The 23,131-nt window shown below is 43.4% G+C and overlaps 1 protein-coding gene across 2 annotated transcripts in view; it reads left to right on the top strand.

Moving 5' to 3' along the window:
• LOC139410660 (bone morphogenetic protein receptor type-1A-like) overlaps window positions 1-23,131 on the top strand; it is a 68,552-nt gene that overhangs the window by 24,602 nt on the left and 20,819 nt on the right. The window lies entirely within an intron of this gene.

Below are 23,131 nucleotides of genomic sequence, written 5' to 3'. Positions count from 1 at the left end.
CTAAATTTCTATAAATGTTTAATGCTTTTCGACCTGTGCCCAAATTAATCAAATCAAATTTTATTGGTCACATACACATGGTTAGCAGATGTTAATGTGAATGTAGCAAAATGCTTGTGCTTCTAGTAAGTAATCTAACAATTTCACAACAACTACCTTATACACACAAATGTAAAGGAATGAATAAGAATATGTAAATACATGGAAAAGTGATGGCCGTGCAGCATAGGCAAGATGCAGTAGATGGTATAGAGTACAGTATACATATGAGTAATGTAGGGCATGTAAACATTATATAAAGTGGCATTGTATAAAGTGACTAGTGATACATTTATTACATCCAATTTTTTATTATTAAAGTGGCTAGAGATTTGAGTCAGTATGTTGGCAGCAGCCACTCGATGTTAGTGATGGCTGTTTAACAGTCTGATGGCCTTGAGATAGAAGCTGTTTTTCAGTCTCTCTGTCCCAGCTTTGATGCACCTGTACTGACCTCGCCCTCTGGATGATAGCGGGGTGAACAGGCAGTGGCTCGGGTGGTTGTTGTCCTTGATGATCTTTTTGGCCTTCCTGTGACATCGGGTGGTGTAGGTGTCCTGGAAGGCAGGTGGTTTGCCCCCGGTGATGCTTTGTGCAGACCTCACTACCCTCTGGAGAGCCTTACGGTTGTGGGCGGAGCAGTTGCCGTACCAGGTGGTGATCAAGCCCGACAGGATGCTCTCAATTGTGCATCTGTAAAAGTTTGAGTGTTTTCTGTGACAAGCCAAATTTCTTCTGCCTCCTGAGGTTAAAGAGGCGCTGTTGCGCCTTCTTCACCACACTGTCTGTGTGGGTGGACCATTTCAGTTTGTCTGTGACGTGTACGCCGAGGAACTTAACTTTCCACCTTCTCCACTACTGTCCCGTTGTTGTGGATAGATAGGGGGGTGCCTCCTCTGCTGTTTCCTGAAGTCCACGATCATCTCCTTTTGTTTTGTTGACGTTGAGTGTGAGGTTATTTTCCTGACACCACACTCCAAGGGCCCCCACCTCCTCCCTGTAGGTCGTTGTTGGTAATCAAGCCTACCACTGTAGTGTCGTCTGCAAACTTGATGATTGAGTTGGAGACGTGCATGGCCACGCTGTCATGGGTGAACAGGGAGTACAGGAGAGAGCTGAGAACGCACCCTTGTGGGGCCCCAGTGTTGAAGATCAGCGGCCCGTCAAAGTCCAGAACCCAGTTGCACAGGGCTGGGTCGAGACCCAGGGTCTCGAGCTTAATGACGAGTTTGGAGGGTACTATGGTGTTAAGTGCTGAGATGTAATCGATGAACAGCATTTTTACATAGGTATTCCTCTTGTCCAGATGGGTTAGGGCAGTGTGATTGTGATTGCGTCGTCTGTGGACCTATTGGGGCGGTAAGCAAATTGGAGTGGATCTAGGGTGTCCGGTAGGGTGGAATTGATATGATCCTTGACTAGTCTCTCAAAGCACTTCATAATGACGGAAGTGAGTGCTATGGGGCGGTAGTCGTTTAGCTCAGTTACCTTAGTTTTCTTGGGAACAGGAACAATGGTGGCCCTCTTGAAGCATGTGGGAAGAGCAGACTGGGATAGGGATTGATTGAATATGTCCGTAAACACACCAGCCAGCTGGTTTGCGCATGCTCTGAGGACGCGTCTAGCGATGCTGTCTGGGCCGGCAGCCTTGCGAGGCTTAACGTGTTTAAATGTTTTACTCACGTTGGCTGCGGTGAAGGAGAGCCCACAGGTTTTGATAGCGGTCCGTGTCAGTGGCACTGTATTGTCCTCAAAGCGAGCAAAGAAGTTGTTTAGTTTGTCTGGCTGCAAGACATCGGTGTCCTTTGTGGGGGCTGGCTTTCTTTTTGTAATCCGTGATTGACTGTAGACCCTGCCACATACTTCTCGTGCCTGAGCCGTTGAATTGCGACTATACTTTGTCTCTATACTGAAGCTTAGCTTGTTTGATTGCCTTGCGGAGAGAATAGCTACACTGTTTGTATTCGGTCATGTTTCCGGTCACCTTCCCATGATTAAAAGCATTGGTTCGTGCTTTCAGTTTTGCGCAAATGCGTATACATCAATGTTGTTGTTTGAGGCTATCCGGAACATATTCCAGTCCACGTGATTGAAGCAATCTTGAAGTGTGGAATCTTACCAGCGTTGATCAGACCTGAGCACGGGCGTTTCCTGTTTTAGTTTGTCTATAGGCTGGGAGCAACAAAATTGAGTCGTGGTCAGATTTGCCGAAAGGAGGGCGAGGGAGGGCTTTGTATGCATCGCAGAAGTTAGTAGCAATGATCCAGAATGCTGCCAGCCCGGGTCGCGCATTTGATATGCTGATAAAATTTAAGGAGCCTTGTTTTCAGATTAGCTTTGTTAAAATCCCCAGCTACAATAAATGCAGCCTCGGGATATGTGTTTTCAAATATGTGAGTCCAATGAATTTCTTTCAGGGCCGTCGAGGTGACTGCTTGGGGGGGGATACACATGGCTGTGATTATAATCAAAGAGAATTCTCTTGGTAGATAATGCGTTCGGCATTTGATCGTAAGGAATTCTAGGTCAGGTGAATCAAAAGGACTTGAGTTCCTGTATGTTGTGATCACACCACGACTCGATAATCATAAGGCATACACTCCCACCCTTCTTCTTACCAGAGAGATGTTTGTTTCTGTCGGCGCGATGCGTGAAGAAATCGGGTGACTGTACCGACTAACGTATCCCGAGTGAGCCATGTTTCCGTGAAACAGAGAATGTTACAATCTCTGATGTCTCTCTGGAAGGCAACCCTTACTCGAATTTCGTCTACCTTGTTGTCAAGAGACTGGACATTGGTGAGTAGTATACTCAGGAGAAGTGAGCGATGTGCCCGTCTACGGAGCCTGACCAGAAGACCGCTCCGTCTGCCCCTTCTGCGGCGGCTTTGTTTTGGGTCGCCTACTGGGATCCGATCCATTGTCCTGGGTGGTGGTCCAAACAGAGGATCCGCTTCGGGAAAGTCGTATTCCTGGTCGTAATATTGATAAGTTGAAGTTGCTCTTATATCCAATAGTTCCTCCCGGCTGGATGTAATAAGACTTAAGATTTCCTGGGGTGACAGTGTAAGAAATAATACTTAAAATTACAAAAATACTTATCGGTCTCTAGGTTAATTTGCATATGTTAGTGGATCATTTCAATTGGCCCGTGTGTATTTTCATTAGTCATCATGTATCTTAGTCGTCATGCGCACAGAATACAGAGGCTAGTTTGAGGAGCCTGGAGTGAAACATGCTTTTGTAAGCCCAGTCATTGCGCAACAAATAACAATTCTAAATGCAACTGCGTGTTAAACTGTTTTGATGACCAAGATTAAAAAGAGCAATTTTTTTCTTTCTCAACTCGTAATTAAAACGCGTCTCCCATTCGCCATCGGAATGCATAGGCTATAGTCAACGGTTGGCACACTTTTGAAATGTGCGCTAGAGGCAGTGTAATTGTTTGAAACCTGTACGTTTGACTTTACTTCAAATAATGAGGAATGTCTTATGTTGCTTCAATTATTTTATGAAGACTTCCTCATGCCATTACTGTTGCGTTTCTCTCTTGTTCTATTGGTTTTCATATAAAAGTGGTTTATATTAGCAACCCATCCTAGTCAACCCTCTTTCTACATTTCTAATGGAGATTTTCATCTGTCACATATGGAACCACTTGCATTAGGAGCACTGTTTAGAACGGTGGTGACCCACCAATTGGATTTTGGCAAATGCTTGAATTAGGTTTTATTAGTTGCTTCATTACAGTAGTTGCATATTCAATAATAGGCCACAGTCTTTTGACTAAGATTATAGGCTTGCTATTGTTGCATGTTTTCATTAAGCTCTTAATGAAATATGTCCGTTCCTTGCATGCATAGTTTTTTTTGTTGCTCACTTCATTTAACTGTTTAGAAAAAATGTTGCTGTTTGTTGACCGGTTAATGAGGGTTGGTTAGTCGGCAGCAAAATTGACCGAAATTTGCATCCCTAGTCCTGACAAAGCCTTATTTCAGACCATCTTCTGTGAGGGATCTGTCAGTGAATCCCAAACTATCCCCTCGCACCCTAACTGGCTCGGAGGGCCCTCTGTTGTCACATGTTGCTGACAACTTAGAGGGTGGCTTCCAGAGAGTGGCGAGGGGATCAATAAACCCATCAACTGCAGGACACACTTGTGACTTGAATGATGCAATTCATGTTCCACTTTTAAATGATACGAGTATGAAATTATAATGAACAAATACCCACTGTTTTAAACCTCAGTGTTTTTATTTATTTATTTGTGAGTATTTAATCTGTTACATGTGTCAAGTCTCGAAATCAGGAAAAAAAAAATGCACGTGGCCCATAAAATATCGCAGTTCGTGTTGGGGTAGCACTTTGCTCTGAAGCCTGCATCTGTGCTGGCTAGGTTAAAGTGGCTATCGAAGGACTAATTAGCCCCTACACCATCATCAATAATTTTCACTCCCTCAGCTTTGGGACACTATAGCAAATGGAGGAGGCGTGCGTGAACGTGCAAATGGAGGGGCGAGGGGAAGGATGTGGTTTGGGATTAATGATGTGGTTTGGGATTCAGCCTGTGTCTCCGTGTGGGATGGTTTCTCTCAGGAGGATTGCAGTTCTGGAGCACTGCCTGGCCCCAGCTCTTATCAGCAGCACCCCCCCCCCCCCCCTGCTAGTGGAATGTGTGAGCAGGTAATGGAAAATAAACTGGCAGAAAATCTCAGCTCATGGATATTTGAGTGATAGTGGGCACCTTGCCGGAGCAGAGCCTGTGTCAAAGGAAAGTCAATTAAAAAATAGTGGTTTTGAATTGGCCTGCTTGACGTTCTATTTTTTTCCGCTGCCTTCTTGAAGAGGGCCTCTGTTTCAACAAGGGTGCCAACACTGTTTAGATCAGAGGGTGTTCAGTTGAGTTCAGATAGTATTATCAAAATATTATGCCAAACAGTGCTGTAAAACGCCAGCTACCATGTACTGTGTGGTTTGATAAGAGGGTGGCCTACTCTTCCATGGGTGTCCTATGCGTGTGGACTGTGGCGTGTGTGTGTCTGTGTCTGTGTCCGTGTCCGTGTGTGTGTAAGCATGCCTATTAGAGACTCAAGCCGTGGTTGCAGTAATTGACTGTGTCTATGGAGGGTAACCTCAGATCCTGGGAGGCCTGGTCAGAGTCAGGAACACTGGCTCCGTTCACAAACCTTCCACTCCAGAGAGCGAGAGGACTCTATTCAACACCATATCTTCTCACCTCAGTGTTTGCCTGTTTACAAAGTCATTTTGTGTAGTTTTACTTTGTCTGTAAAAACCGTTAGCATGTGTCGTTCCACAAAAAACACAAGGATTGACACCCACCATTACAGATTGTTTCTGTAGTTGGTAACAGATAAGATTAGCAGTGCTGATACATTTTGATTTGAAATTATATCTGACAAATTACTCTTAATTGATTTCACCCAAATTTACCATTTACATTTATGAGATTCAGATAGTAATCAACATCCAATTTGAACCAAACTTCTTCTTACCAATGAGTAAGACACCCACAGATCCCCACACCCCATGCCAATCCCATACCAAGAACCAGTATCAGTTCTCTATGTTTAAGTAGTATGAAGCTGTGGCTTGGAGTATTGCTTCTCCATACTATGCAGTGTATTCCCTGTGAATCTGTTTTTTTCACCTTTGAGAGAATTTGTCATTGAAGCCGCTTGCATTATTTGCCATAAACTGTGACAGTAACGTGTTGACCTCTAGATGTCGCTCTTTCTGCTATACCGCCACAATCTTTTATACAGTGTACATGTTTATTGAATAGATGTTTGCAATTTGGGTCGAAAACTAATAGATTTGTTTCATTGAAATAAATGTTGTGGTCATCCTAGAACTGGGATGACAAACCGAAAATTAGCAACCATACCGATCACTTATCGCAGGCATTTATCTGATGTTGTTCATTACAATAACTAGCTTATATTATATAGATGTGAAGTTTTTAAATGAAATACGTTTGCTAATATGGGTGCTTGTTAATGGGGCAATTGGTGGCTACATGCATCAAACTAGTAGTTGGTTCTCTTTGCACATTAAAATTATAAATGTATTGTTCTGTTTATCATTATCGCATCAATTCAGGCAATTTATTGTGATATGGATGTTTGTCCATATCGCCCAGCTCTAGGTCATCCTCACAATTCAAGCCAGTCTTCCATGAATGCAATTCAGTTTGTTCTAATGGCAGAGAAAAAAAGAAAAAGCCATGTCTCAGACTGGCCAATAAAAATAAAAGATTAAGATGGTCAAAAGAATAGACACTGGACAGAGAGATGGCTTTTTCTTTGCAACTCTGCCTGGAAGGCCAGCATCCCGGAGTCGCCTCTCCACTGTTGACTAGACCCTCGAATGTATTTGTCCTCTTGTCGCTCAGTTATGCACCGGGGCCTCCCACTCCTCTTTCTATTCTGGTTAGAGCCAGTCTGCGCTGTTCTGTGAAGGGAGTTGTACACAGCGTTGTATGAGATCTTCAGTTTCTTGGCAATTTCTTGCATGGAATAGCCTTAATTTCTCAGAATAAGAACAGACTGACTAGTTTCAGAAGAAAAGTTCATTGTTTCTGGCCATTTTGAGCATGTAATCGAACCCACAAATGCCGATGCTCATTAGTCTAAAGGCCAGTTTTTATTTCTTCTTTAATTAGCACAACAGTTTTCAGCTGTGCTAACATAATTGCAAAAGGGTTTTCTAATGATCAATTAGCGTTTTTAAAATGATCAACTTGGCTTAGCTAACACAACATGCCATTGGAACACAGGAGTTTATGGTTGCTGCTAATGGGCCTTTGTACGTCTGTGTAGATATTCCATAAAAATCAGCCATTTCCAGCTACAATAGTCATTTACAACATTAACAATGTCTACACTGTATTTCTGATCAATTTGATATTTTAATGGACAAAAAATGCTTTTCTTTCAAAAACAAGGACATTTCTAAGTGACCCCAACATTTGGAACATTAGTGTATAGGCTCAGAATGTGGTGTTGGCATGTCATATGCCTAAGTTTGCTAGTCTTGCCAATAGTTGGCAATATCAGTGGGTTTTGTGATGAATGAGCCATTTGATTCAGTAAATGATGGAACAGAGTTCCAAAAATTACAATAATTCTTTATAGCCGGTGTATTTTTCCATATATATACAGTGTATTCAGACCTTGACTCTTTCCAGATTTTGTTACATTATAGCCGTATTACAAAATGTGTGAAATATTTTTCCCCCCTCATCAATCTACATACAATACCCTGTAATGACAAAGCGACAACAGTTTTTGAAATGTTTGCGAATTTATTACAAATTCAAAAGGTACCTTATTTACATAATTATTCAGACCCTTTGCTATGAGACTTTAAAATTGAGCTCAGGTGCATCCAGTTTCCATTGATCACCCTTTTGTTTCTACAACTTGATTGGAGTCCACTTGTGGTAAATTGAATTGATTGGGCATGATTTGGAAAGGCACACACCTGTCTATATAAGGTCAAATCAAATTTTATTTGTCACATACACATGGTTAGCAGATGTTAATGCGAGTGTAGCGAAATGCTTGTGCTTCTAGTTCCGACAATGCAGTAATAACCAACAAGTAATCTAACTAACAATTCCAAAACTACTGTCTTGTACACAGTGTAAGGGGATAAAGAATATGTACATAAGGATATATGAATGAGTGATGGTACAGAGCAGCATAGGCAAGATACAGTAGATGGTATCGAGTACAGTATATACATATGAGATGAGTATGTAAACAAAGTGGCATAGTTAAAGTGGCTAGTGATACATGTATTACATAAGGATACAGTCGATGATATAGAGTACAGTATATACGTATGCATATGAGATGAATAATGTAGGGTAAGTAACATTATATAAGGTAGCATTGTTTAAAGTGGCTAGTGATATATTTACATCATTTCCCATCAATTCCCATTATTAAGTGGCTGGAGTTGAGTCAGTGTCAGTGTGTTGGCAGCAGCCACTCAGTGGTGGCTGTTTAACAGTCTGATGGCCTTGAGATAGAAGCTGTTTTTCAGTCTCTCGGTCCCAGCTTTGATGCACCTGTACTGACCTCGCCTTCTGGATGATAGCGGGGTGAACAGGCAGTGGCTCGGGTGGTTGATGTCCTTGATGATCTTTATGGCCTTCCTGTGACATCGGGTGGTGTAGGTGTCCTGGAGGGCAGGTAGTTTGCCCCCGGTGATGCGTTGTGCAGACCTCACTACCCTCTGGAGAGCCTTACGGTTGAGGGCGGAGCAGTTGTCGTACCAGGCGGTGATACAGCCCGCCAGGTTGCTCTCGATTGTGCATCTGTAGAAGTTTGTGAGTGCTTTTGGTGACAAGCCGAATTTCTTCAGCCTCCTGAGGTTGAAGAGGCGCTGCTGCGCCTTCTTCACAATGCTGTCTGTGTGAGTGGACCAATTCAGTTTGTCTGTGATGTGTATGCCGAGGAACTTAAAACTTGCTACCCTCTCCACTACTGTTCCATCTATGTGGATAGGGGGGTGTTCCCTCTGCTGTTTCCTGAAGTCCACAATCATCTCCTTAGTTTTGTTGACGTTGAGTGTGAGGTTATTTTCCTGACACCACACTCCGAGGGCCCTCACCTCCTCCCTGTAGGCCGTCTCGTCGTTGTTGGTAATCAAGCCTACCACTGTTGTGTCGTCCGCAAACTTGATGATTGAGTTGGAGGCGTGCGTGGCCACGCAGTCGTGGGTGAACAGGGAGTACAGGAGAGGGCTCAGAACGCACCCTTGTGGGGCCCCAGTGTTGAGGATCAGCGGGGAGGAGATGTTGTTGCCTACCCTCACCACCTGGGGGCGGCCCGTCAGGAAGTCCAGTACCCAGTTGCACAGGGCGGGGTCGAGACCCAGGGTCTCGAGCTTGATGACGAGCTTGGAGGGTACTATGGTGTTGAATGCCGAGCTGTAGTCAATGAACAGCATTCTCACATAGGTATTCCTCTTGTCCAGATGGGTTAGGGCGGTGTGCAGTGTGGTTGAGATTGCATCGTCTGTGGACCTATTTGGGCGGTAAGCAAATTGAAGTGGGTCTAGGGTGTCAGGTAGGGTGGAGGTGATATGGTCCTTGACTAGTCTCTCAAAGCACTTCATGATGACGGAAGTGAGTGCTACGGGGCGGTAGTCGTTTAGCTCAGTTACCTTAGCTTTCTTGGGAACAGGAACAATGGTGGCCCTCTTGAAGCATGTGGGAACAGCAGACTGGTATAGGGATTGATTGAATATGTCCGTAAACACACCGGCCAGCTGGTCTGCGCATGCTCTGAGGGCGCGGCTGGGGATGCCGTCTGGGCCTGCAGCCTTGCGAGGGTTAACACGTTTAAATGTCTTACTCACCTCGGCTGCAGTGAAGGAGAGACCGCATGTTTTCGTTGCAGGCCGTGTCAGTGGCACTGTATTGTCCTCAAAGCGGGCAAAAAAGTTATTTAGTCTGCCTGGGAGCAGGACATCCTGGTCCGTGACTGGGCTGGATTTCTTCCTGTAGTCCGTGATTGACTGTAGACCCTGCCACATGCCTCTTGTGTCTGAGCCGTTGAATTGAGATTCTACTTTGTCTCTGTACTGACGCTTAGCTTGTTTGATAGCCTTGCGGAGGGAATAGCTGCACTGTTTGTATTCGGTCATGTTACCAGACACCTTGCCCTGATTAAAAGCAGTGGTTCGCGCTTTCAGTTTCACGCGAATGCTGCCATCAATCCACGGTTTCTGGTTAGGGAATGTTTTAATCGTTGCTATGGGAACGACATCTTCAACGCACGTTCTAATGAACTCGCACACCGAATCAGCGTATTCGTCAATGTTGTTGTTTCTAAAGAAGGTCCTACAGTTGACAGTGCATGTCAGAGCAAAAACCAAGCCATGAGGTCGAAGGAATTGTCCGTAGGGCTCCTTTACAGAATTGTGTCGAGGCACAAATCTGGGGAATTGTACCAACAAAAATTCTGCAGCGTTGAAGGTCCCAAAGTGTCCTCCATCATTCTTCAATGGAAGACGTTTGGAACCACCAAGACACTTCCTAGAGACCTGAAAATAGCTGTGCAGAGACGCTCCCTATCCAACCTGACAGAGCTTGAGGTTCTGCAGAGAAGAATGGGAGAAACACCCCAAATACAGGTGTGCCAAGCTTGTAGCGTTATAACCAAAAAGACTCGGCTGTAATCGCTGCCAAAGGTGCTTCAACAAAGTACTGAGTGAAGGGTCTGAAATATTTGTAAATGTGATTTCTGTTTTTTTCTTTTTTTTATAAATGTACAAAAGTCATTTTTTATTTGTTTAACTAGGCAAGTCAGTTAAGAACAAATTCTTATTTTCAATGATGGCCTAGGAACAGTGGGTTAACTGCCTTGTTCAGGGGCAGAACGACAGATATGCATCGCATGCACGTGACCAATAGGGCCTGACCTATAGCATATCATACTCACTTAATAAATTGGTTATAACAAACTCCGAACACCATAACAGCAAAATGGATGCAGAGGGCGTGACAAACTTGAAACAGGGGAATGTTACTGGTTGCTCAGGAGGTAAAGGGGAAGTCAGATGTGTGGAATAAATGTGACTAGTTGTGGAAAATACTGGAGATCAAGAAAAATAAGTTAAGGAGCAAGCGCTGTGTGCATATTATGTGTTCTGACCATTTGGAACAATGTAAACAACTCTAAATACATTATAAGCGTACCAGAGAGTCTGTCAAAAAAAAAAGAAGCTGTGCAGATTTTTAAGCCTTTATTACAGCAAAGACTAAAAACAGTCACATTCATGAATGCAATTTCCCGAAATGGAACGGGTTCGGCCTATTTAAAACTAAATGCTTGATTACATTTCAAATCACGTATGCTGTGTGATGACATGAACGAATTAATGATTGATACAGTAGCCTAAACTTTTGACTGGTACGGTATACGGATGATAAATAAAGCCATATTTAACAGTTAGGCTATTGATTGTAGACCTTATTTAGTTGGTTTCCTCTCCTCGCTTTTCTTAGACAATGAGACACGGGCTCTTTTTCACATCTCCTCATTCTGCTGCTGCCTCTGTCGCATTGTTCTCAACACCAATATGCTGGTATCTTTGCTATTATGCACATAAAGCAGGAGAAAGTGCATTTTGTTATTAAATGTTTTATTAGTGTTGCACTGTTGTTCTTACGTAACAACCATCTACAATTTCAGTAGCACGTGACTTAGTGATGGACTGTGCATCCCCACTGCCGCCACAATGGATTAGTCCACTCAGACGGGTGTCTTGTACACCATGAAATATTTGTATTACTATTGCTCGGCTAAAGAAATCTCTGTCGACCAAACAATCGACCAGTCCTAATTTAGGTCACCCAGAAAATATGCCTCTTGATATCACATTTCACACATTATCCAGACACTGACTGTTAGCACTTGGAGGTCTATCGCAGCTTCCCAAAAGGAATGGTTTTTAGGTGAGGCAGTTGGACCTGCAGCCATATTACTTCTACAGCAATGTGTGTTATAGTTCTGCCAAATGGCATGGCATTGCATGCAAGGGTGTGGCCTTTGGTCCTTTACCTTTCTAACCTTTACAGGAATATGACTCTGAACAAAAACGTCAACACTTCCACCATTTGGATTCCTGTCTCTTCTGACGATGTTGAAACCATGTATTGCCTACCACTGTATCATCAAAGGAATTTTCAAAGTGAGATTCAGAGATAGTCAGTATATGAATGTTATCCATTACTAGCAAGTTAGCACACGTTAACGTATGTAGCCTATTTTTAGCACTTTTCTCAGATTCTTTGTTTGTATTGCTTTACTGGGAGGCTTATCAGAGGTAGACATGACAGTAATATTTGTGTTTGAGCTGATAGTGCAGGCTGAGCTGCACAAAGTGGAATTCCTACTAGAGCAATCCACCTCAGTGCTAACAGTATAACTCGGGTTCATAGGCGGATATAGCGCCGCCAATTGGCATGGCATTGCATGAAAGAGTGTGGCCTTTGGTCTTTTACTATCATGCAAGGTTGCACCTTCCTAGGCCTCACCATGTCACGTGAATTTGCATTTTAAGTTGGCATTATGGAAGAAGAGGAATAATAATATTAATGAAGGCCAACAAACACAATAGGGATTTATCATTTTTATTGAACCTTTATTTACCTGGGCAATGTATTGTGATTAGTGACATTTACTATTAAACCCAACGCAACCCAATACTATTACAATTGCAAAACACTATAGTATTTTTGGGACTTTTACCATTGAAGACCATTAGAACTGCTGTAGCCTAATGGTTTGCTTGTTTACCAGGAATGATCTAATGGTAACTAATCCAGACCTTTTTGAAAGGAATAAACTACACACAAAGGGGTCGTTTCCTGCATACAGATTAAGTGTATTTAAAAAAAAAAGGACAAACTGATTTGCTTTCATTGAGGACTGGCTTGAATTATGAGGGTGACCTAACTATTTATTTTTATCACAAGCCAAATCTATTGGTTTTCTACCCCCAAGTATATGCGGGTGCTTATTCTTTGTAGGCACCTGATCTGAGCCGTAAGGGAGACTAGACATCTACCACCCCACTATGGTTCTGAAATCACCCCCACCAACTAATTAACATGTCATTTTTGCAGATTAACTGTCTCTTCCCACTTTGGTCATGCAGTATGCCTCCCAAAAGTGATTACTCGTTTAGAAATTGTTAACTTTACCCTGTATATCAAAAAATGACCATGTATGCTGATTTGTTTTAAAGCAAAGCTAACAAAACTATTGCTGATTGTTCAGGTTCACAATCTAAATCAAATATATTCTAAGCTAGTGTTGTATGGTATACCGAAACGTCTGTACTTTTTCGATACTAGAACACAAACTGTTCGGTACTAATTTTAAAAAAACTTTCTGTACCTCTGTTAAATGCATCTCACTGATCAAGCCTGTATCAGCACAGCCGACCCCTTATTATAGAGCTAACCGTGCCTGCTCCACTTACTTATTGCTAGCCTGCACTGGGATTCTGGGCTGCATCACTAGGAGTCTGGGCTCCGTCATGTTAGCTCCCCTTCACTTGAATAATGTGACACGGCATGTAGAAGTGTTGACACTGTTCATTACTGTTTGCAAAACAATGTCCGTACAAGCTAGAATACTTTTCAATACGGAGATACCGGTAGCTTCCGGCTTTGTAGGTTAACTTTTCTTGCTAGCTGACAGCTAAAGCTAACATCAATTCGCTACCATTGTACTTTGTGATAATATGCAAGCCATAATACAAATCCACTGATTTCAAGGCTGATAACCACCAAAACCTTTTCATTCACTTATGTGATGAGTGAAAAGAGATTAGTGCAAGAAGGGGCAATGCAGATATTCCTGGTAAAATAGTTAACCACCTATAATTCACATTTAAAAATATATATTAGTATTAATTAACAAAATTATTATTGAGTTTGTAAGAGCGCTAAACAGTTGTCCACTACAAGAAATGCTCACCGGTACCCTAGTTTATAGAAAGACCCGTATGATGTTAATCATTTGATGGGTGCTTAGATCTGTCCTGTTTCACACATGTATAAGTGCGTATTATACACATGTGAATTGGAAATGTGTTTTTTGCATATCCCAACTCCCCCTGAGACACCCTTGGAGAGTGGGGTCACGGCCAGCGTCAGCCCATCTACAGATTTTTCATAGTGTCGGCTCATGGATTCGTAGTGGCAACCTTTCGTTTACTGGCCAAACGCTCTAACCACTAGGCTACCTACCTCCCAGGTTTGTAAGATCTAGTGTAACACTAAAGACTTGCAGCGAGCAGGATGGAGTAAACTATTGATGACCGTATCATCTACCTGTGAATCATCAAGACAGTTGCTTTGTGAGTAGGTGGTAACCATAGGATGTTAACCCATGTTCAAACTTAGCCATTGTTATATAAATGACGGTTGAAACGTAAGTGGCCAGGCCTTGGCCCCAAGTCAGAGCAGGTCCGCAGAGGCCATGGCCCAGTGAGGCACGGGTACCGGTCCGTAGAGATGTAAACAGAAAAGTCTGAGCCTTTTGGGTAAAACACTGGGGTAAGTCTTGGGTGGAAACTCAGCACTGGAGTATGGCTCAGGGAGTCAAGTGGAAAATGCAGAAGTCAAGGATGGGGAATGAGAGGAGAGGGTGTGGGTTGGAGGCAGCTCCGTGTGGATGGGTATTCTTATGCTAATCCACTCCCGGGATGAGGCGCAAAGCAGCCAAGCAAACAATGGCAGTGGAGCCAGAAAGTCTGCCCTGCAGTCTAGCAGGCCTTGAAAGGCATGTTGGTCGGGGCGCCGACACTGGGAGAAGGCTGCCTGCAGCACGGAGAGGGCTGCCTGCAAGGAGGGGCCCCAGGAGAGGCCATGGATCTGGGCCAAGGCATGGAGAGCTTGTGGGGGAGCAGGTTGGAAGAAGGGGGGTGAAAGGTAGAAAGGAGACAAATGACATACCACATCACTCTGTTCACTTTATAGGCAGCAGGGCTGCAGTGAAGAGCTCCTTCCAAGGCTGTGTGAGAGTCGTAGCGAGAGTGTTCGGTTGTACTTGTTTTTGTTTTTTTCATTTATACCCCTTTTTCCAGAATACCCCCATTCACCAGGCCCTTATTGGTCAAGTCTACATTTTTACCCTCCCCTAAAACAGCAAAGCCCAATATTATACAGTGAGGCAAAAAAGTATTTAGTCAGCCACCAATTGTGCAAGTTCTCCCACTTAAAAAGATGAGAGGTCTGTAATTTTCATCTTAGGTACACTTCAACTATGACAGACAGAATTAGAAAAAAAATCCAGAAAATCACATTGTGGGATTTTTAATGAATTTATTAGCAAATTATGGTGGAAAATAAGTATTTGGTCACCTACAAACAAGCAAGATTTCTGGCTTTCACAGACCTGTAACTTCTTCTTTAAGGGGCCCCTGTCCTCCACGCGTTACCTGTATTAATGGCACCTGTTTGAACTTGTTATCAGTATAAATCAAATTTCGAATCAAATTTATTTATATAGCCCTTCGTACATCAGCTGATATCTCAAAGTGCTGTACAGAAACCCAGCCTAAAACCCCAAACAGCAAGCAATGCAGGTGTAGAAGCACGGTGGCTAGGAAAAACTCCCTAGAAAGGCCAAAACCTAGGAAGAAACCTAGAGAGGAACCAGGCTATGTGGGGTGGCCAGTCCTCTTCTGGCTGTGCCGGGTGGAGATTATAACAGAACATGGCCAAGATGTTCAAATGTTCATAAATGACCAGTATGGTCAAATAATAAGGCAGAACAGTTGAAACTGGAGAAGCAGCACAGCCAGGTGGACTGGGGACAGCAAGGAGTCATCATGTCAGGTAGTCCTGAGGCATGGTCCTAGGGCTCAGGTCCTCCGAGAGAAAGAAAGAGAGAAAGAAAGAATTAGAGAGAGCACACTTAAATTCACACAGGACACCGAATAGGACAGGAGAAGTACTCCAGATATAACAAACTGACCCTAGCCCCCCGACACAAACTACTGCAGCATAAATACTGGAGGCTGAGACAGGAGGGGTCAGGAGACACTGTGGCCTCATCCGAGGACACCCCCGGACAGGGCCAAACAGGAAGGATATAACCCCACCCACTTTGCCAAAGCACAGCCCCCACACCACTAGAGGGATATTTAAGACAGCTGTCCACAAAAGACAAAAGACACCTGTCCACAACCTCAAACAGTCGCACTCCAAACTCCACTATGGCCAAGACCAAAGAGCTGTCAAAGGACACCAGAAACAAAATTGTAGACCTGCACCCGGCTGGGAAGACTGAATCTGCAATAGGTAAGCAGCTTGGTTTGAAGAAATCAACTGTGGGAGCAATTATTAGGAAATAGAAGACATACAAGACCACTGATAATCTCCCTCGATCTGGGGCTCCACGCAAGATCTCACCCCGTGGGGTCAAAATGATCACAAGAACGGTGAGCAAAAATCCCAGAACCACACGGGGGGACCTAGTGAATGACCTGCAGAGAACTGGGACCAAAGTAACAAAGCCTACCATCAGTAACACACTACGCCGCCAGGGACTCAAATCCTGCAGTGCCAGACGTGTCCCCCTGCTTAAGCCAGTACATGTCCAGGCCAGTCTGAAGTTTGCTAGAGAGCATTTGGATGATCCAGAAGAAGATTGGGAGAATGTCATATGGTCAGATGAAACCAACTTTTTGGTAAAAACTCAACTCATCGTGTTTGGAGGACAAAGAATGCTGAGTTGCATCCAAAGAACACCATACCTACTGTGAAGCATGGGGGTGGAAACATCATGCGTTGGGTCTGTTTTTCTGCAAAGCGACCAGGACGACTGATCCGTGTAAAGGAAAGAATGTATCGTGAGATTTTGAGTGAAAGGGCATTGAAGGGCATTGAAGGGCATTGAAGATGGAACATGGCTGGGTCTTTCAGCATGACAATGATCCCAAACACACCGCCCGGGCAACGAAGGAGTGGCTTCGTAAGAAGCATTTCAAGGTCCTGGAGTGGCCTAGCCAGTCTCCAGATCTCAACCCCATAGAAAATCTTTGGAGGGAGTTGAAAGTCTGTGTTGCCCAGCAACAGCCCCAAAACATCACTGCTCTAGAGGAGATCTACATGGAGGAATGGGCCAAAATACCAGCAGCAGTGTGTGAAAACCTTGTGAAGACTTACAGAAAATGTTTGACCTCTGTCATTGCCAACAAAGGGTATATAACAAAGTATTGAGAAACTTTTATTGACCAAATACTTATTTTCCACCATAATTTGCAAATAAATTCATTAAAAATCCTACAATGTGATTTTCTGGATTTTTTTTCTCCTCATTTTGTCTGTCATAGTTGAAGTGTACCTATGATGTAAATTATAGGCCTCATCTTTTTAAGTGGGAGAACTTGCACAATTGGTGGCTGACTAAATACTTTTTTGCCCCACTGTGTGTGTATTATATGTATGTATGTATATATATATATATGTATGTATGTATGTATGTATGTATGTATGTATGTATGTATGTATGTATGTATGTATGTATGTATGTATGTATGTATGTATGTATGTATGTATGTATGTATATTTTATATTTTTAGCTCTGGAGTTGGAAATAAAGCATTGTAGTCAATCAGAAAGCTTTGTTTTTATTCAGACTGCAGCCTTCCAGAGCGAGAAATGCAGATGCATGAAGGTTGGTTATAGATGTCTGTCTTCTCTGCAGCTATCCAGAGAAGGAAGCGGCGACGGACACAACCCCCCCCCCCCCCCCCCCCCCTACAATATGGGTGTAGCAGCGTCAGCGTCTAAACCATATCTCAGTTGAAGAGTGGATTAATGAAAAAGCTGACCTGTAAGAGAAGAATTTTGAGATTAACGTTTGTAAAATAGGCCTATTAGTTATATACATTTTGAGGGTTGGACATATGAAGATCATTCCCAACTCTGGCTCTACCATATGCAGCTTTTAAGGGATTGTTCAGTCAAATCTAAATGTGTCAGAGGAATGAGTTACCATTTCAAATTCACCTCAGGTTAAACCCTTTTCTAGATGTGCTCCCACTTGTCCTAATAATATGCACCCTGCGGTGTTCTGAAACGATGCCAATTTCATTTCCATCATTGTTGTCTCTGACCTAATGGAGTGATTTTGACTCTTATCAGTTCACCTCAGTCTCCAGACGGGATTTAAAGACCTCTTTGGGAGCGTTTTCTCAGTGTTTTCCTGTCTGTAGCCACTCCTTGGATTTCCAGCCCATTGAATTTCCTGGCATCCATTGAGTGGTGCGACCCAGAATTCCTTCCCTAGGGGGATGACCATGCATCAGTGGTTCGCTATAAGAGTGATTATTCTATACAGGTGGCACCACCGTTTTCACATGACAATGCCCCCTTTCATTCTCTTCATCTGAGGGAAGAGTGAGCAGTGATGCAGTTTTCCAGCTACCTATAGGCCTACATGTTTCAGTAGACCTCTTGGTCGAAGTTATCCTTTAAGGCAAGAGGTATAGGGGTGCCTGGAGAAGTCTGCATACTCACATTTTGCCCAAAATGTCCCAGACGTCCCGCCCGGCGGGATAAAGTTTGCAGGGTTTCAAGTTCAAAATCACTTAGAACATCTGAGTTGTTATTTGTTTTTTTGTGTTTTTAAGTCCACAACAATGCTTAAACCATATCAGGAGACCCTTTTTGATGTCTGGGGGATTCTGGGGGGGGGAGGCAGAGTTTGCGAAGCAAAATCCCCTTCTGATTTGATACAAATCATCATAACATTCTGCCGGGTAAAATATAACATACGCCATTTAGCAGACGCTTTGATCCAAAGTAACTTAGTCATGCGCTCAACCATTTTACGTATGGGTGGCCCCAGGAATCGAACCATAATCCTGGCGTTGCAAGTGCCGTGCTCTACAAATTGAGTCATATAGGCCTACTACAGGTACATAGGGGTAGGCCTACATTTAATTAGAAAGTTTTTTTGAGCGGGGGCAGCATTTAGAGATGTTCATTGAAACAGCCCGTGATGACTGAACTGCACATCACCGATTCAACTAAGTCTTCAGACCAAACTTTTACAATACCTGGTTTGCATACCCATTTGTTTGCATAACCGGGGCGGCAGGGTAGCCTAGTGGTTAGAGCATTGGACTTGTAACCGGAAGGTTGCAAGTTCAAACCCCCGAGCTGACAAGGTACAAATCTAGTTAAATAAACCTAGTTAAATAAAGGTAAAACAAAAAATTTGTTGCCCTAGTTAGCTGGTAGGGCCCATAAGTTGAAACATCTATCCTGCCATACCGGCTACCGATGTGGTTTGAGAGCTGTGTGCTCTTGATGCGATATATTCTGCTGAAACTAGGCGATATGTGCGGCCCGGGTGAATATAGTTCATGGTGCTTTGCTTTGCGTAGGCTGCTTTGTGCATGATTTCGCCAATGTTCTACACTACACTACACTACTTTGATAGGCATCAGGGATCAGAAGTGAGTATACGCAATACCCACTGAAGAAGAAAAAAAAAGGTGTGTGTATACGCCATATCCCCGAGAAAGCCCCCACTACACCACGACTTTAGGGTAAGGTACATTTCCTGGATGGTCGCAACCAAGGTTTGAGATTAAAATGAGCAATACCAGGTAAAGATGTATGCAGTGTTAATTCTGCTTCACCACATCAACCCAAACACAAGTGCTCCCACCCAGACGATGGGGGATTTATTTTGTAATGCTACACTATAGTGCCTTGCGAAAGTATTCGGCCCCCTTGAACTTTGCGACCTTTTGCCACATTTCAGGCTTCAAACATAAAGATATAAAACTGTATTTTTTTGTGAAGAATCAACAACAAGTGGGACACAATCATGAAGTGGAACGACATTTATTGGATATTTCAAACTTTTTTAACAAATCAAAAACTAAAAAATTGGGCGTGCAAAATTATTCAGCCCCTTTACTTTCAGTGCAGCAAACTCTCTCCAGAAGTTCAGTGAGGATCTCTGAATGATCCAATGTTGACCTAAATGACTAATGATGATAAATACAATCCACCTGTGTGTAATCAAGTCTCCGTATAAATGCACCTGCACTGTGATAGTCTCAGAGGTTCGTTAAAAGCGCAGAGAGCATCATGAAGAACAAGGAACACACCAGGCAGGTCCGAGATACTGTTGTGAAGAAGTTTAAAGCCGGATTTGGATACAAAAAGATTTCCCAAGCTTTAAACATCCCAAGGAGCACTGTGCAAGCGATAATATTGAAATGGAAGGAGTATCAGACCACTGCAAATCTACCAAGACCTGACCGTCCCTCTAAACTTTCAGCTCATACAAGGAGAAGACTGATCAGAGATGCAGCCAAGAGGCCCATGATCACTCTGGATGAACTGCAGAGATCTACAGCTGAGGTGGGAGACTATGTCCATAGGACAACAATCAGTCGTATATTGCACAAATCTGGCCTTTATGGAAGAGTGGCAAGAAGAAAGCCATTTCTTAAAGATATCCATAAAAAGTGTCGTTTAAAGTTTGCCACAAGCCACCTGGGAGACACACCAAACATGTGGAAGAAGGTGCTCTGGTCAGATGAAACCCAAATTGAACTTTTTGGCAACAATGCAAAACGTTATGTTTGGCGTAAAAGCAACACAGCTCATCACCCTGAACACACCATCCCCACTGTCAAACATGGTGGTGACAGCATCATGGTTTGGGCCTGCTTTTCTTCAGCAGGGACAGGGAAGATGGTTAAAATTGATGGGAAGATGGATGGAGCCAAATACAGGACCATTCTGGAAGAAAACCTGATGGAGTCTGCAAAAGACCTGAGACTGGGACGGAGATTTGTCTTCCAACAAGACAATGATCCAAAACATAAAGCAAAATCTACAATGGAATGGTTCAAAAATAAACATATCCAGGTGTTAGAATGGCCAAGTCAAAGTCCAGACCTGAATCCAATCGAGAATCTGTGGAAAGAACTGAAAACTGCTGTTCACAAATGCTCTCCATCCAACCTCACTGAGCTCGAGCTGTTTTGCAAGGAGGAATGGGAAAAAATTTCAGTCTCTCGATGTGCAAAACTGATAGAGACATACCCCAAGCGACTTACAGCTGTAATCGCAGCAAAAGGTGGCGCTACAAAGTATTAACTTAAGGGGGCTGAATAATTTTGCACGCCCAATTTTTTAGTTTTTGATTTGTTAAAAAAGTTTGAAATATCCAATAAATGTCGTTCCACTTCATGATTGTGTCCCACTTGTTGTTGATTCTTCACAAAAAAATACAGTTTTATGTCTTTATGTTTGAAGCCTGAAATGTGGAAAAAGGTCGCAAAGTTCAAGGGGGCCGAATACTTTCGCAAGGCACTGTATATACAAAAGTATGTTTTATAATCATTCAAATGAGGTGGATACGGTTATTTCACGGTTATTTCAGCACCGTGAGTTGAGAATTGAGCACACAGCCATGGCATCTCCATAGAAAAACATTGGCAGTAGAATGGCCTTACTGAAGAGCTCAGTGACTTTCAACGTGGTACCGTCATAGGATGCAACCTTTCCATCAAGTCAGTTCATAAAATTTCTGCTTATCCGTGATGTGGTAGGCCACACAAGCTAACAGAATGGGACCACCCAGTGCTGTAGCCCGTAAAAATAGTATGTCCTCTGTTGCAACATTCACTACGAGTTACAAACTGCCTCTGGAAGCAACGACAGCACAATAACTGTTCGTTGGGAGCTTCATGAAATGGGTTTCCATGGCCCGAGCAGCCCCACACAAGCCTAAGATCACCATGGGCAATGCCAAGTGTCGGCTGGAGTGGCGTAAAGCTCACTGCCATTGGACTCTGGAGCAGTGGAAACGTGTTCTCTGGAGCGGTGACTCATGCTTCACCATCTGGCAGTCCGACGAACAAATCTGGGTTTGGTGGATGCCAGGATAACGCTACCTGCCTGAATGCATAGTGCTAACTGTAAAGTTTGGTGGATGAGCAATAATGGTCTGGGGCTGTTTTCTTCTTGGTTCGGGCTAGGCCCCTTTCTTCCAGTGACAGGAAATCTTAACGCTGCAGCATAACATGCAATCTAGACAATTCTGTGCTTCCAACTTTGTGGCAACAGTTTGGGGAATGCCCTTTCCTGTTTAAACATGACAATGCTCCCTTGCACAAAGCAAAGTCCATACAGAAATGGTTTGTTGAGATCGGCGTGAAAGAACTTGACTGGCCTGCACAGAGCCCTGACCTCAACCTTATCGAACACCTTTGGGATGAATTAGAACTCCGACTGTGAGCTTGGCCTAATTGCCAACATCAGTGCCCGACCTCACTAATGCTTGTGGCTGAATGGAAGCCAGTCCCCGCAGCAACATTCCAACATCAAGTGGTAAGCCTTCCCAGAAGAGTGGAGGCTGTTTATAGCAGCGAAGGGGGACCAACTCCATATTAATGCCCATGATTTTGGAATGAGATGTTCGACGGGCAGGTGTCCACAGACCTGTTTTCATGTAGCGTAGTCTGCTAGCTCTCTCTGTCATAAGAAGATATTGCGGAGTCCTGAGCCATGTAGAGGTGGCGTTAGTACTCAGCAAAAAATTTCCTGGCACCATCGCAGAGACTAGAGGATGACGATCTTAAGCCTCTTAAGCCCAAGCCCACTTCTTTTTAGTACCTCAATGTTAGTCTCATTCTCCTTTTGATTGTAGGTGTGTTTTTAACAGTTGTTGCCTGTCTTAACTGTAGGCTATGCCCTTTGTTGGTTACTTTACTAGTCAGTTTTCCTCTTTTTGTTGGCTTCTGTTAATCTCAGAGAAAAGCCAGCAGCTACGCTAGTATCTAGCGACTGTTTTTGAAGGGATAGTGTGTCTCCATGTCAATCAGCAACCCCAACTGTTATGTTTGTGCCCTGTTCATCTCATGTTTAGTAAGGGAAGTCTATGTGTCAGGGGTGATGGGGACAGCTTCCCGCTTTGCTCCTGTGGGTACACTCACAATGGCTTCCAGTCCATCCATTATGCCAGAATTGACTCGAATGGGGGGGGGGGGACGCCCGTTCTATTCATTCTATTTCTATGGTAGCACATGCAGTCAGGAGGAGAGGAGAACATTTGTGTAAATAAATAATGCATGCTATTCGAACGGTTATTACGGTGACCGCAGTCATATACCCTTTAAAGAGTCTCGGCTACAGCATGTTTGTTTGTCTGTAAAGGGTACACTACGACTTTTGAAATGTCGACACGAAACCTTCTCTAGAGATGGTTTTGAAGCTCCACTGAACAGGTATTTTACTTCTGTAAAGGAATGCTGCTTCTGAAGCGGGACTAACGTTCATCACTAGGCGACCGGAACCAGGGCTCGACATTAACTTCTAGAATGTTCAAAATTATGTGGCTTATTTAATTGAATGTATGTTTTGTAATGTAAGTTGAGTTAAATCAACAAATCATAGCACTTATTTTAGCACACATTTTACTTCCTGCGTTGCTCATAAAAAGTAGTCGGACAAGATTAATATAAGTTGTCCGAATGAACAATTGAAAAAAAATAATAATGATCAC

The sequence above is a fragment of the Oncorhynchus clarkii genome, chromosome 1 (genome assembly GCF_045791955.1).
Source record: "Oncorhynchus clarkii lewisi isolate Uvic-CL-2024 chromosome 1, UVic_Ocla_1.0, whole genome shotgun sequence".
NCBI lineage: Eukaryota > Metazoa > Chordata > Actinopteri > Salmoniformes > Salmonidae > Oncorhynchus > Oncorhynchus clarkii.
Note: the sequence above shows the minus strand (reverse complement) of the source record. Positions and strands in the feature narration are given on the sequence as shown.